Source organism: Thamnophis sirtalis, unplaced genomic scaffold (genome assembly GCF_051295495.1).
Source record: "Thamnophis sirtalis isolate CommonGarterSnake01/CBP01778 unplaced genomic scaffold, rThaSir2_p1.2 scaffold_1, whole genome shotgun sequence".
Taxonomy (NCBI): Eukaryota; Metazoa; Chordata; class Lepidosauria; order Squamata; family Natricidae; genus Thamnophis; species Thamnophis sirtalis.
This window is the reverse complement of record NW_028261381.1, coordinates 42,111,094-42,123,876: the sequence shown is the minus strand read 5'-3', so window position 1 is coordinate 42,123,876 and position 12,783 is coordinate 42,111,094. Positions and strand designations below refer to the sequence as shown.

Below are 12,783 nucleotides of genomic sequence, written 5' to 3'. Positions count from 1 at the left end.
CTGTGATGTGCACCAGAAAATATACATCTTCTGAAAGCATTCTTAATCTTTATCCATACTCCTAAGATCAAAGCTTAAATCCTGTGCAAATTTGACAAGCAGTAGTAAATTCATTCAGCTAAACGCACTGTTTGATTCAATGCATTAGTCGTGTAACACTTGTCATGACCAGAAAGAGCCTGAACTGCAAGAAATAAATTAAGACAGTTATAGTAGTTTCTCTTTTTTCACCCCTGACGTTAGAAGGGCTGACAACTAAGCGTGTATTCAAAAATGTATCATGAAATAAGTCTTTTTGAAGACTAATGAGATTTGATGCTGGCCACTAGCTTGGCTGGCTTAAAAAGGGGGGGGGCTGGGCCAATTCATGGAAGTTTGGGGGATCAAGGGCTATTAGCTTTGAAGTCATGATGACTGCCTTTGGCAGCCCTCTGTTGGGAATACTGGTAGGTTCTGTTGCAGTTGGTTAGCCAGTGTGGGAACAGACTGATGGACTAGTTTGATCAAGCAGGGCATGCTTCTGCTTATTAAATTTTGTATTTATATAAAAATAGGTGGCATTTAATGAATGATGCTTCATTCGCTAAATAAATGAGAAATTCAATTCAGGTTGAAAGGGAATGCCAGTTTTCTGGAAGACCCACAAAAATACACCTGTGTTGGATCATATTTTTTCGGAGTTTAAAACCCCATTTTTGACTTCCCGAAGCCCCACCCCCGCATACCATTTTCATGAAAAATGGGCGAAAAACGGAGGCGGTTTTTTGCAAAAATGGAGGTGGTTTCCCTTCCTCCAGCCCCCAGGAGCTCTATAGGCTTCAGCAGGTCTGGGGGAAGGGGAAAATGACCCAATTTTGTGAAAAAATGGCCCATTTCCCACCCATTTTTCACAAAAAGTGGGGGCATTTTTGCCTTCCCCCAGCCTTGATGAAGCCTGCAGAGTGCTCCTGGGGGCCAGGGAGGACAATTTTTTTTCTTACTTACTTCTTCGAAATCTTGGTGTGTCTTATACTCCAAAAATATGGTAATTGTTGTGTCAGTATCAGACCACTAGACACAGCCTCAGCGTACACAGTATGTCAGTTTTTTGTATGTGTACTTTGTATGCTTTTATTAAGAAAGCCCATGAAAATTCAGAAACTGTCATTTAAGTTTTTCTAAATCCATTTTTAATAAGGGCAAAATAAGTTGCTTTCTTGGTCTATGCAACAAATGCAAGTAGAATCAAAAATGTGAGTTCAAAGAACGGCTGTAGAAGACTTGATGCTCAAATGTATCTTCCTAGGCTTATTTTCTGGTCTGCTAGATTAAACAAAAATGAATTCCAAGGACATACCATTACCTTAATCCTATTTTGCATTTAGGATCTCAGCATAGTTTGGCTATTTTCTGTTACTTGTTATTTATCTGGATCCATTCAATAAAAATGGAAGAACACCAGTGGTTATAAAATGGAGGGACTGCTAAGGCTACAATTATAATAATGTGATGCCAACCAGAAGTCAGCTGAACAACCGGCATGGCACAGATGTTTAGAATGATGACATCAGGTTGAAATGCAATGGAATGCCAGTTTTCTGGAAGGCTCCCAAGACCACAACTCTGTTACATCAGACTAACATATTGTATGATAGTTGTGTCAGTATCAGAACACTAGACAAAACCTCAGTATATCTAGAATATTGGAATTTTGTCCCCCTACTATTATATGGATCAACCGCCCTCTAACTGTATGCTTTGAACCCATAATGGTGAACCTATGGCACAGATGGTACGCGGAGCCACATCTACTGGCACGGGAGCCATCAGCTCCAGCGTTCATGTGTGCACCGGCCAGCTGATTTTCAACTTTCTGGAGGGCTGGGGGAGGCCATTTTTTCCCTCCCCAGGCTTCAGGAAAACCTCCGGAGCCTGGTAAAGGTGGAAAATGGGCCCAGTGGGCCAACTGGAAGTTTGGAAATGATCTGTTTCCGGCTTCCAGGGGGCCTCCAAGGAGCCAGGGGAGGCTGTTTACGCCCTCCACAGGCTTCAGAAAACCTCAGAGACTGGGAAGGGCGAAAAACGGGCCCAATGGATCATTTCCGAACTTACAGTTGGCCCATTGGGCCCGTTTTTGCTCTCCCCAGGCTCTGGAAGCTTTCCTAAAGCCTGGGGAGGGCGAACCACCCCACCACCACCCTGTGCAGGGGGTCATGCGTGCATAAGCAGAGGGTCACATGCGCATGCATGGGGAGGTTTGTGTGTGCACGGGCATGTGGGGGGCTCACGCTCACACACAATTTTGCCACGCATTTACAAAAAGGTTTGCCATCACTGCACTAGGCCCACCAAATCTGGGCAACCCCTAGATGGCAGTAAAAAGCTAGAGTTTTCTGCGTTTTGCAGCAATCTAGTGTAGTCTGAAATTTTTTAGCCCAGATGTGGTAGAGCCACTTCCTATTCCCAAACCTGACAAAGCAAACCTATATTTATTTATTTAGTATGGCCATCTATTTCACCAATGAGTCTGGAAAATGAGCGAATTTGTAAAAGGAAAATAATTAATTTGTAAAATGCACATTAAAATGCCTAGCAGCTGAAAATAAATCACACAACATGACTAAATTAATCACGAAACTGATCCTTACATATACTCAGGCCCCAGGCCTGTTCACAAAGTCAAGTCTTATGAAAAGCCAGAGGGTCAGGACTACAGGTAGTCCTTGACTTATAACCATTTGTTTACTGACCATTCAAAGTTACAATGGGTCTGAAAAAGTGACTTATGACTGTTTTTCACACATACAACTGTTGCAACATCCCTGTGATCACATGATCAAAATTCAGGCATTTGGCATTGATAATGATTGCAGTGTCCCCGGATCATGCAATCGCTTTTTGCAACCTTCTGACAAGCAAAGTCAACAGGGAAGCCTGATTCACTTAACAACTATGTTACTAACTTAACAACTGTAGTGATTCTCATAACAACCAGGAAGAAAGGTCATAAAATGGGACAAAACTCATTTAAGAACTGTCATGTTTAGCAACAAAAATGTTGGGTCGTAAATTGAGGACTACCTGTATCCTGATCTCTGGAGGCAAAATGTTCCATGAAGCAAGTGCTATAGCAGAATAGACACATCTGGGATCTGCCAACTGGCATTCCTTAGCTCAGGCATGTCAAACACGTGGTCCGCATACGGCCTACGTATACGGCCTACGCAGGCCACGCCCATTCAGGCCCTGCAAGGGCAAAAACAATCCAGATATGTCACGATAGGGCCCACCACATGATCGGGTTTGACACCCCTGCCTTAGCTAATACGACCCAAAGAATGCTCACCGTGCCTGACAACTGGGGAGAAATGGTTCTTCAAGTAATTTGATCCCAAGTCATGAGGCGTTTTAAAAGTGACAACCAGCACCTTGAATTGCACTTGGAAGTATACTAACAACCAATGCAGCTCCCAGACCAGTCCTTCACTTAGGACCACAATTGAGCCCCAAATTTCTGTTACAAAGTAAAACATTTTAAGTGAATTTTGCCCCTTTTTATGACTTTGCTTGCCACAGTTGTGAATCACTGAGCTTCTTAAGCTAGTAATATAGTTGTTAAGTGAATCCAGCTTCCTCAATGACTTTGCTTGTCAGGTCACAAAAAGTGATAACATAACCCGGAGACACTACAAACATTATGAGTCAGTTGCCAAGCATTCAAATTTTGATCATGTGACCTTGGGGATGCTGCAATGGTTGCGTGATTTCTTCAAATGCTGTTGTAATTTTGAACGATCACTCAACTGTCTTAAGTTGAGGACTACTGTATGCACTGAATAACCAGCCCCGTTTACTAGCTGGACTACTGCATTCTCCACCAGTGGAAGCTAATGCCTGCGGATTTCTTGATGCCGCTTCTCAGAGGTACAGGTAGTCCTCAACTTAAGACCACAATTGAGCCCAAAATTTATGTTGCTAAATGAGACATTTGTTCAATGACATTTGCCCCATTTTACAAGTTTTCCTGCCACATTTCTTAAGTGAATCACTGAAGTTGTTAAATTAGTAACATGGACGGTTGTTAAGTGAATTTGGCTTCCCATTCACTTCTTTTGTCAGAAGGCCGCAAAAAGCATTCATGTGATTCCGGGACACTGCAACCGTCCTAAATATGAACCAATTCTCAAGCAACCATGGGGTTGCGTGAAAAATGGTCTGAAGTCACTTTTTTCCATTGCTGTTTTAACTTCGAACTGTCACTAAATGAACTGTTGTAAAGTCGAGGACTACCTGTATTTTTGCCCTTGCCTGCTTAGGGCTGAGAGCCACTGGTTTTGTACCTATAAAGGCTGAACTAGAATGACACTTCTCCTGATTTCAATTGCCTGATGACTTAATCACTACACCAAACTGCCTCAGTTGTTGGGACTCCCCCCAAAAGGAAAGCCGCCGCCTCTGTCCACCTACAGCCAGGCACTCTTCAACGGTTTAAACTGTGTAGGCTCCCCTCTTTTCTCAGCCTGGCACGCAGAACGAGAGAGATATAGGAAGTGCCGGCCAGAACCAGCCGCTTCCATCCACCGGCCACTTTCCTCAGGTTGCAGCGTAGCAACCGCGCGCTTAAAGGTAAGCCTGAAAAGCACGCAAAGCGGCGGCTGGATTTCTTCCCGAAAGTGCCAAGGCACTTCCCATTTCACTGGGCAAACGCGGGCCAGAAAGGTTCGCACCGATGCGGCTTCCCTTGGGCAATGACTGCCGGGATCCCCAAGGGCAAGGGAAGACCCTGAAAACCGCGACGCCGTGTCGCGAACTCGGTCTGCCAAAATGCCTCGTCCCTTTTCCACGCGGGGAGGCTTCGCTCTCGCCCCCCGCATCTGCACCCTTCTCTCTGCACCTCCTGACTCGGGGTTCCGCGGCTCTGCCAAACAATCACACACCCCCAACACACATAAGACACTGCACGAAAAGGAAGTGCTTCCCTTCCGCGCGCCCAGTTTCTACAAACCCTTCCTTCCCCCCCCCCCCGCGCGCGCCTTCCTCCCCCCCTCCCCCTCCTCCCACGGCTTCCGAACTCCGGGAGCCGAGCGTGCATTGACTCAATTTTGAATCGCCCCTCCCAAGCGAACGGCCAGGGTCGACTTCCGACGCTGATTTGCTCGCGCGGTTTCGGGCCGTGACGTGAGCACGCACGCTTGCGTCTCTCTCCCGGAAGTGAAGGAAGCGGTGCGGGTCCCAGTAATAGTAACAAGCGGCTGCCTGGGCTTGTACGGTGCCCTCTGCAAGGGGGTTTCCCCCCCTCCCTCCACAGACTTTGGCTCGCTTTGGCAAAGAAAGAGAGCGAAGGGGAGGGGGAGGCCGAGCGCAGCTCCCTGCTTTGGCTTCCCCGCCGAGGGGTGGCTGGGCAGCGGCAGGAGGAGGTGGCGGCGGCGACGGCTTTGGAGGGTGGGGGAGAGAGAGCAATGCGGCTCCGCCGCCAACAGCTCTGCCCGGACGCCACGCTTCCGCCACAACCCCTTCCTCCTCTTCCTCCTCCTCTCCCCTCCTCCGTCCTCCTCACGCCATCACTGGGGGCCACGGCGTAGTGGCGCGCCCCCCCTTTCCCTCCCTCCCTCCGCACCGTAGGTATGAGACCCGCCGAGACTCCCCGCCAGCACCAAATTCGGGTATGTGATGTCTGTTCTTGCTAGCCGTAGATTAGTTGGTGGAGGTTGTGGATAATGGTGGTGGTAGTGCGAAGAACAACAAGAGTAATCACGTCCTGGCCTTCCTCAGACCCATCATCATCATCACCCGTGCTTTCCCTGCTCTCCCCCCCCCTTTTTTTTTTTAAAAAAAACAACCCAGCAGTGGGTAGCTTTGGGTGGAAATTGCCATCTGGATTGGGGGATCCTCTCCATTCATTCAGGTTTTTCTCGCCTTCCCATGAATCTGCAGGGAGGCCAGGAGTTTTCACTTCCTTTGAAAGAGGAAGGGAGGGGAGGGGAAATGAAGTGGCCAGCCAAGAATTGAATGAAGGAGTAAGCTTTGGCACAACTCGTTTGACTTGGCTGTGCCAACCTTCCTTATATTTCCCAGCAATTGATGGGGCAAAAACCTGCAGTGTTCTGGTGCTGCTTTTTTCTTGATATCGTTTCCTTTTTCTTAAAAGAAATCTTCCTTTATGAGTCAAGATGACGCATTCTAGAGAGGGGTGTTTTATTTCTCATTGGCTTTAAGGGACTACTAAAAACTTTAGAATGTAGCTTGTTGGGCAAAATGCTTTTCTTGTCCTTCTAGACTTTTCTTTTCCTGTCCTGCAAAGAATGACCCTTCTAGTGGGCCCTATTCTTATTTAGTTGAGTACACTTTAGAAAGGTATAATCAAAATAATTTAGTTGTAGTTGCTTTATGGATCACTTCCAGAGTTTTGTTACGATATATAATGTTCTGATCATGTTCCAGAAGCATAAAATGCTTGGCACTTTAGAAGCTAATAAAAATAACTTTAGCATAAGATTCTTTAAGTTAAAGGTGTGTTTTTGTGAATCACTATATTGAATATAGTAGCCCCTAATTGCAACAGGAGCTTTGCTTTTAAAACAGCAGGATATGGTTATAGTTTTTTTATGAAGGGGTTTGTCATGCTATTCTATATTTATTAGTCTTCAAGTTCTGATACTGCCTGAGGAGCCTGATACTGTGTGATGTTCAGTCGAGATGGTGGGACAAAATGAAAACCTCAATAATAAGTTAAGCAATAATTAATAAATTAAGCAATAATATTTATCCAAATAGCCTCAGAAGTATGATCATGAATGTGTGAGCTGGTGGGCTCTGATTCATACAATACTAGAACTCATGCTCTAACCTCCAACTGCAACGTGTTGCATAGGACAGTAGTTGGAGCCAAATAATGTTAAGAGGCATGAAGGAAGGGCTTTTACAACCACCAGATCATCCATATCAATTTCTGCAGTGCACTCCTATTTTCTAAACTTACCTATTAAACTCTCGTTTGAGTTTAAAGAGCAAAAGTTTCTTTTAGCTGTTTCTTTGCTATGGTTTTAAGGACACCTGTAGCTCAGGTATCTTCTATGACTGCTCATGTCATATCTTCTCATTAGCTCTGGTGAGGATCAAGTGGGAACTCTAGTACTGTGGTAATCCTGAATGCTCTACTTAGGCAGCAATGAGACTTCAAGACTGCTGCAGACATTCCTATGTTATACACAAGCATGTTTTGTTGAATATACAATAACTAACTGACTTCACACATTGCACTGTCATAAGCCATAATGAGTTGGCTTAATGGGTAAGCAAATTATGCGTTTCCGTAATTTGCTTAGCCAAAACTAAACCACCTTATGGTGTGGCCTGATGCATAACCCTATTATTTGTAGCCTGGCAGAGAACACTTGAAGAAGAGACTATTACTACATGCTGTAGATTAGATTTCTACAGAAGGAGGAGTTACTCCTGCCTTTTTTTGGATTGCTAAAAACCCCTCCCATTTTTGATATTGTAGACTATATTCTTTCTTCTCGGGATAATATTGCCAAGGCTTATCAAATGATTTCTGTTGTAGTTTATTATATTCATTCTATTTCAAATCTGTACTAGTTATAGATGATGATTTATACTGATGTAAATTATTTTGTTTTTCCTGATGCTGTTATCACTTTATGTGCAGTATTAGTATAAAAAGATTTTTTTTAAAGTTGCTTGAACGAAACAGGTGAACAATCAAGTGAATGTAGTTTCATGCCATAAGACTTTTTCCTTCTAAGTCATGGGTGTTAAACTCATTTGCATCACGTGATGTATCGTGACATATCATGATGTTTTTTTGCCTTTGTGGAGCTGAGGTGGCCATGGCCTGCGCATGACGCATCTGGCCCATGGGCGGTCAGTTTGACAGGCCTGTTCTAAGTGAATCAATCCCCTCAGAAGTTCTATAAAGAGTTTTCTGACCCTCTGCAGCAGAAGTAGAGAAACGCAAAGAGAAAGAGAAATTTATCCTGTGTAAGGATGCCACTCCACCAATAGGTAGATGTGGCCTGGGATGTAAGATATTGTGTTGGGTAGCAGTTCCAGTATTTATGGATTTTATTTTCAGTATTTAATTTGAATATAGTTTGTTTGCTTGTACATTAGCATTCACAATCCAGATTTCTGCTTGATAGGATTCCTAAAAGTTTCTCGCATATCTTTTTTCATAGCTTTAAACTGATAATTATATTTGCTGTGTAACTCCAGGAGTAATGGAAATAGCTATTAAAATGGTATAGACCCTTTTGGTCTGTAATCTTCAGGAACCACATTGCAGAGCAGTTTGAAATATTCCAATAATAGGTTTTGCAATTACTATCCTCTAGTCCTAAATGCACTTAAACCAGGAGCAAGTTAAATTATTTCAGTGGAAGTTCAGCATAGCTTATTTGGAATCAGTAATGGCTCAAATTAATCTGCTCCGACCTTTTTTTTATACTTAACACAGGAAATGAATCTCTGGTATGGTGCTATTGCTGAAGTCACATTGTAGTTACTGAATCACTCTGTTTACTACAAATTACATGTCTCATCTTCTTTGGTAGGCAAGTCTTGAGTCTCCTATGGCAATAATTACCTTTTAATTAATAGTTTTCAAGCACCTCAAGTATGTCAGATTGTGTTTCCTTCTACTCTAGTATAAAGGGAAAGTGGTTTCTGCTTGTTGAAAATTTTGTTGGATGACTATTGTGCACTATTGTACAATTGTATCATGTTGTATTATTTGTTAATGGGTTAATAAGTTTCATATCTCAAAAGTTCAGTCCAAAGGGTTATAGCACAAAGATAAACTCTAATAAGCATCTCTAGCCTAAACATATTACTGAGAAGCATTCAGTTAAATATTTAGAAATTCACCACGTCTAGATTAATGTGGTTTCAAGTATTTTCTTTTCTTTTAAACTTACATAGCAACTATTTGAACTACCAGTTCAAAACACTGTGTTATTTTGAAATAATTGCTGTGCAAGTGTAAAAGATAATTCTTGATTTGTCAGTTAATATATCTTCCAATGCTTTATCATTTTTTGGGAAAGGAAAATGCACATGTGAATGTATATTTAAAAGACAGCTTTTATCTTATGGCTGGAAAGTAATCTTTGTATTAAGTGAATGAATGAAATAGTTTTATTTTATCAAAAAAGTACCTACCAGGAAGATGTAGTCTGCTCACATATGCATTTTGTAGATTTGTGAAGGGAAGATTAAGGACTGTTTTATATCAGTGAAAGCAAAGGAATAGATCCCCAAGGTAATGCATATGCTTTTTGCTGATAGGAGTTTTCTTTTGTGGTTTGAGAAAAAAAAACCCTACTGTTTAGCACTTTGTAGCAACACATGTTTGGTAACAGACTAAACCCTTCTAGATGGTACTATCACTACTCTCCAATCCCTCTGAAGTTTTTTGAAGTTGGCCCTGTGATTGTCTGCATTCATGCTGACTGTTGACAGCAGATAGGGAATACTATGAGTCAATTGGTTCTCCCTTCAGTCAACCAGTAGGAGAGTACAAAAATGATCAATTACTGTGTCTTGAATTACAGCAGCTCCTGGAGTAGCAAAAATTCTCTCAGGACCACTATTGAAAACTGAATAATCAATTGCTATCCCTACCCTTATGTTTATAACAACTGTTGTATGAGTTAGTCTGACCATTGTACAAACAAAAATCTCAACTGTTGGGATGAGTAGTAAATTGTCTGAATGTCGAGGTGTCATTCTTCCTGTAAATATGTTCCTGTTGAAAACTACAGTAATGGTAAAACACTGTAATTTTCCTACGAGGCACTTTTGTCCAGTTTCAAGTAACCCACAAAGACTGGGAGCTAAAGTAAGGCAAGGCTTTAACTAGGCTAAGTTAAACCTGTTCCTTATTTAGATGTATTACGAAAATTCCTAGAAGGATTAAGATTGAGTTTGCTGATAATATACCTATGCTATATATTAAAGAGTGCTGAGTTCAGATTATTGAAAGGAGGATGAAGAAAGCATTCTTTCAAATGGGAAAGTAGCCAAATCCTTAGTCCATGAAGTTTACAATTTTAGTTGTGTTATAACTGAGTTGAAGGAAGTTATGATTTAAAAATTACATTTCCAACATTTGGCACTCACCTATTGATAAAAAATGTTGGATTAATTATACTCAGTTTGCCAAAATGGGTAGATGTTCCTGGAAAGATTGACTTGATAGAATATGTTCACTCTCAGTTTCTGCAAAAGCTCATTATGACCATAGAGAAAAGACTGGACAGCATGATACCTTGTGGTCAAGATTGAAGTTGTTCTTAAACGATTTAAAACAGTTCTTATAGATGCATAACTGTTGTGTTTTTCTTTCTTTTTTTCCCTTTCCATTTCAAATTGTATGTGATCTATTACTCCTTTGGTCAATTTTGAAGGGGATACAACCTTCTTAAACTGGTGCAGATATCAAATATGGAAAGGTTCTAAGTTAAGATTAAATCAATTTTTTCTTCTTTCTTAAATTAAAACTACATTTGTTTTCTTTTTGGCAAGTACATAAAGCTACTTTATTATTTACTGTTAAGGTGGCATACTAGTATCATTCAATAGACCATATTGTTTTATCTTCTGCATCCTAAATTCATCATAGGATTATTTCCTGTGTTGATACTGTAATATAAATTATTGATAAGTAGCTTAAAATTATTGCCATAGTCTACTTAATAAACTGTTATATTTCAATATTAGATCAGCTCACATATTTTATTTATATCTCATGCTTCAACTCTACCACATTCAAAATAACCGTTAGTTAAAAATAATGTATTGTAACATATAAACTAATTCAGACGATAATGATAATACCCACATTAAAACCCACATAAAGCACCAAAACCAGCACCACTAACAAACAAACAAACAAACAAACAAAACCCCATGACCAACAGAAGCAAGAAACTCAGGGTGTATAAACTTGAAAATTAAACCTTACTGCTTCCTTTCCCTGGATTTGCCAATTCTTTCTCTCATTTCCTAGGTATTCTAACCATATCTTTCTATTACACATTAATTTCATAAAGAAGCTAAAATTGGACTACATTTAAAATAAAAAGAGAGGTAGTTGAAGAGTATGGATAGAAAGGGAGAATGTGTTGATCCTAAAGTTTTTGCAGAGTAAGGCCTCAATATCTTACAATGGGTTCAACTTGCTTGTTTTTTCTGGGTGGCCATGTTTTCCTGGCCATCTCTCCAGTGAAGTGGCCAAACACGTTATAGGCTTGGAGCTGAGAAGGATTAAATTAGCTGTGTGACTGACAGTCTGGTCTCAAACATTTCAGTAGCTTAAACATTAATAAAAAATTTGAAACTCTGCTGCAGAACGTTGGTGTTGATGGAAGGTTTATGAGAAAAGGGTACCTGAAAGTTGACATGGTTAAATAAAATTTTAATTGTTCACAATCAAGTGGTTCTCTAAATATATGATAGAATATGATATGCATACAGATATGGCTAGTGTGTTATCTCTATGTACAGGTTGGTGATGGAGTTACCCAGGCTTGTGCTGCTACGGTTCAACCAGTTTTCTCTGGATGTGGGGTCTGAGGTTATCTGGGAGTTCATGGCAACCATGGATCTGGTCCAATTTATTCACATTGACTCATACAAGGGTCACACTTTGAAACTGGTGGTTGGTTTTGGGTAGCAATGTTATGATCTAGACCTTAGAGGTGGTAACATCAATTGTTTGCCATGAATGGATCATTCCATTTGGACCCTAGAGTTCTCTGCAGTTCCCCAGGTGCCAGATATACAGGTGCAGTTTCAGTGGGAGCTCGGAGTTTTTCCTGAAGTGCTGTTATGTAATTTGGTGGATATCTTTATTGTGGTTTAGAATGAGCATGTGAAGAGTGATGGAGTGAATTGCACCTGTACAGATTCTCTATGTGTGTGGATCTTGTAGAACTCCATTTTTTATTGAGGAGCTCTGAGAGATTAGTGTTACAAGAGATTTGGGGAAGATAAAAAGTGAAGTCTAGGGGGCACTTATGAGAGGAATATTTTCAGCATCTGCTAGACAAAGTCCCTCAACTTTGCTCATAGTTGGCTTGGCAAATCTAAGTAACCAAATCATGCCTGAGCTCTGTTATCTGAAGGGAGTTCAAGTTGGTTGGTCTTCGTCCTGAGGAAGTGGGCAGGGACTTTGTGACTGTGAAATCTGTAACTTGTGTTCTGTACCCATATCCCTCCTAGTTAGTTAAAGACTCTTAGGAAGAGGCATTTGGATTCAAGCAGTAATTAATGCCTCTTTGTAGCAGTAGTTAATACTTCCCTGTCTTCTTAAGAGGCCCAACAGTTCTAGACAACTTTCATTCAACCTTTGACCTTCTCTTTTTAGAGAAGACTGTTGGAATGGTGGTTGGTGCTCAGATAAAAAGGGCCCTGGGTGCAGTGGATTATCTGAATCCTTTTCAGTCTGGTTTCAGACCAGGATACATACTGAGATGGTACTTACATAGTAGAGGATAGTTAAACATCCTAGCCCTTGTTTATCTCTCAACAGTTCTCAATACCATTGACAATGGTGTGTTGAGATGGTTTTGGAGAGTGAGAGTGGAAGGCACTGTTTTGTGTCAATTCTCTTCCTTTCTCCATGGCTGTTTTGCTTGGTGTTGGCGAGGGGAGTGTTCAAGCCCTAGGCCCCATAGCAGAGCTCTTCTTTTCTCTTCACATTTACAAGAAAGGTCATTTGAGCTCACGTGAAGCTGGGATTGTTGCCCATTTCCCCAAGGCTTAATTCAGCTCATATTCCCC

The 12,783-nt window shown here is 41.4% G+C and overlaps 1 protein-coding gene across 2 annotated transcripts in view; it reads left to right on the top strand.

Moving 5' to 3' along the window:
- The first annotated feature begins 4,582 nt into the window (after window positions 1–4,582).
- Window positions 4,583–12,783, top strand: part of SPOPL (speckle type BTB/POZ protein like) — a 39,791-nt gene continuing 31,590 nt past the window's right edge. Inside the window, exon 1 of one of the 2 annotated variants that reach the window (XM_087710961.1) lies at window positions 4,583–4,605. The gene's annotated coding sequence lies outside the window, so the exon portion shown is untranslated. Of the gene's footprint in view, window positions 4,606–5,199; window positions 5,643–12,783 lie in introns of those variants that run through there. The other variant, XM_014073419.2, reaches the window with a different exon arrangement.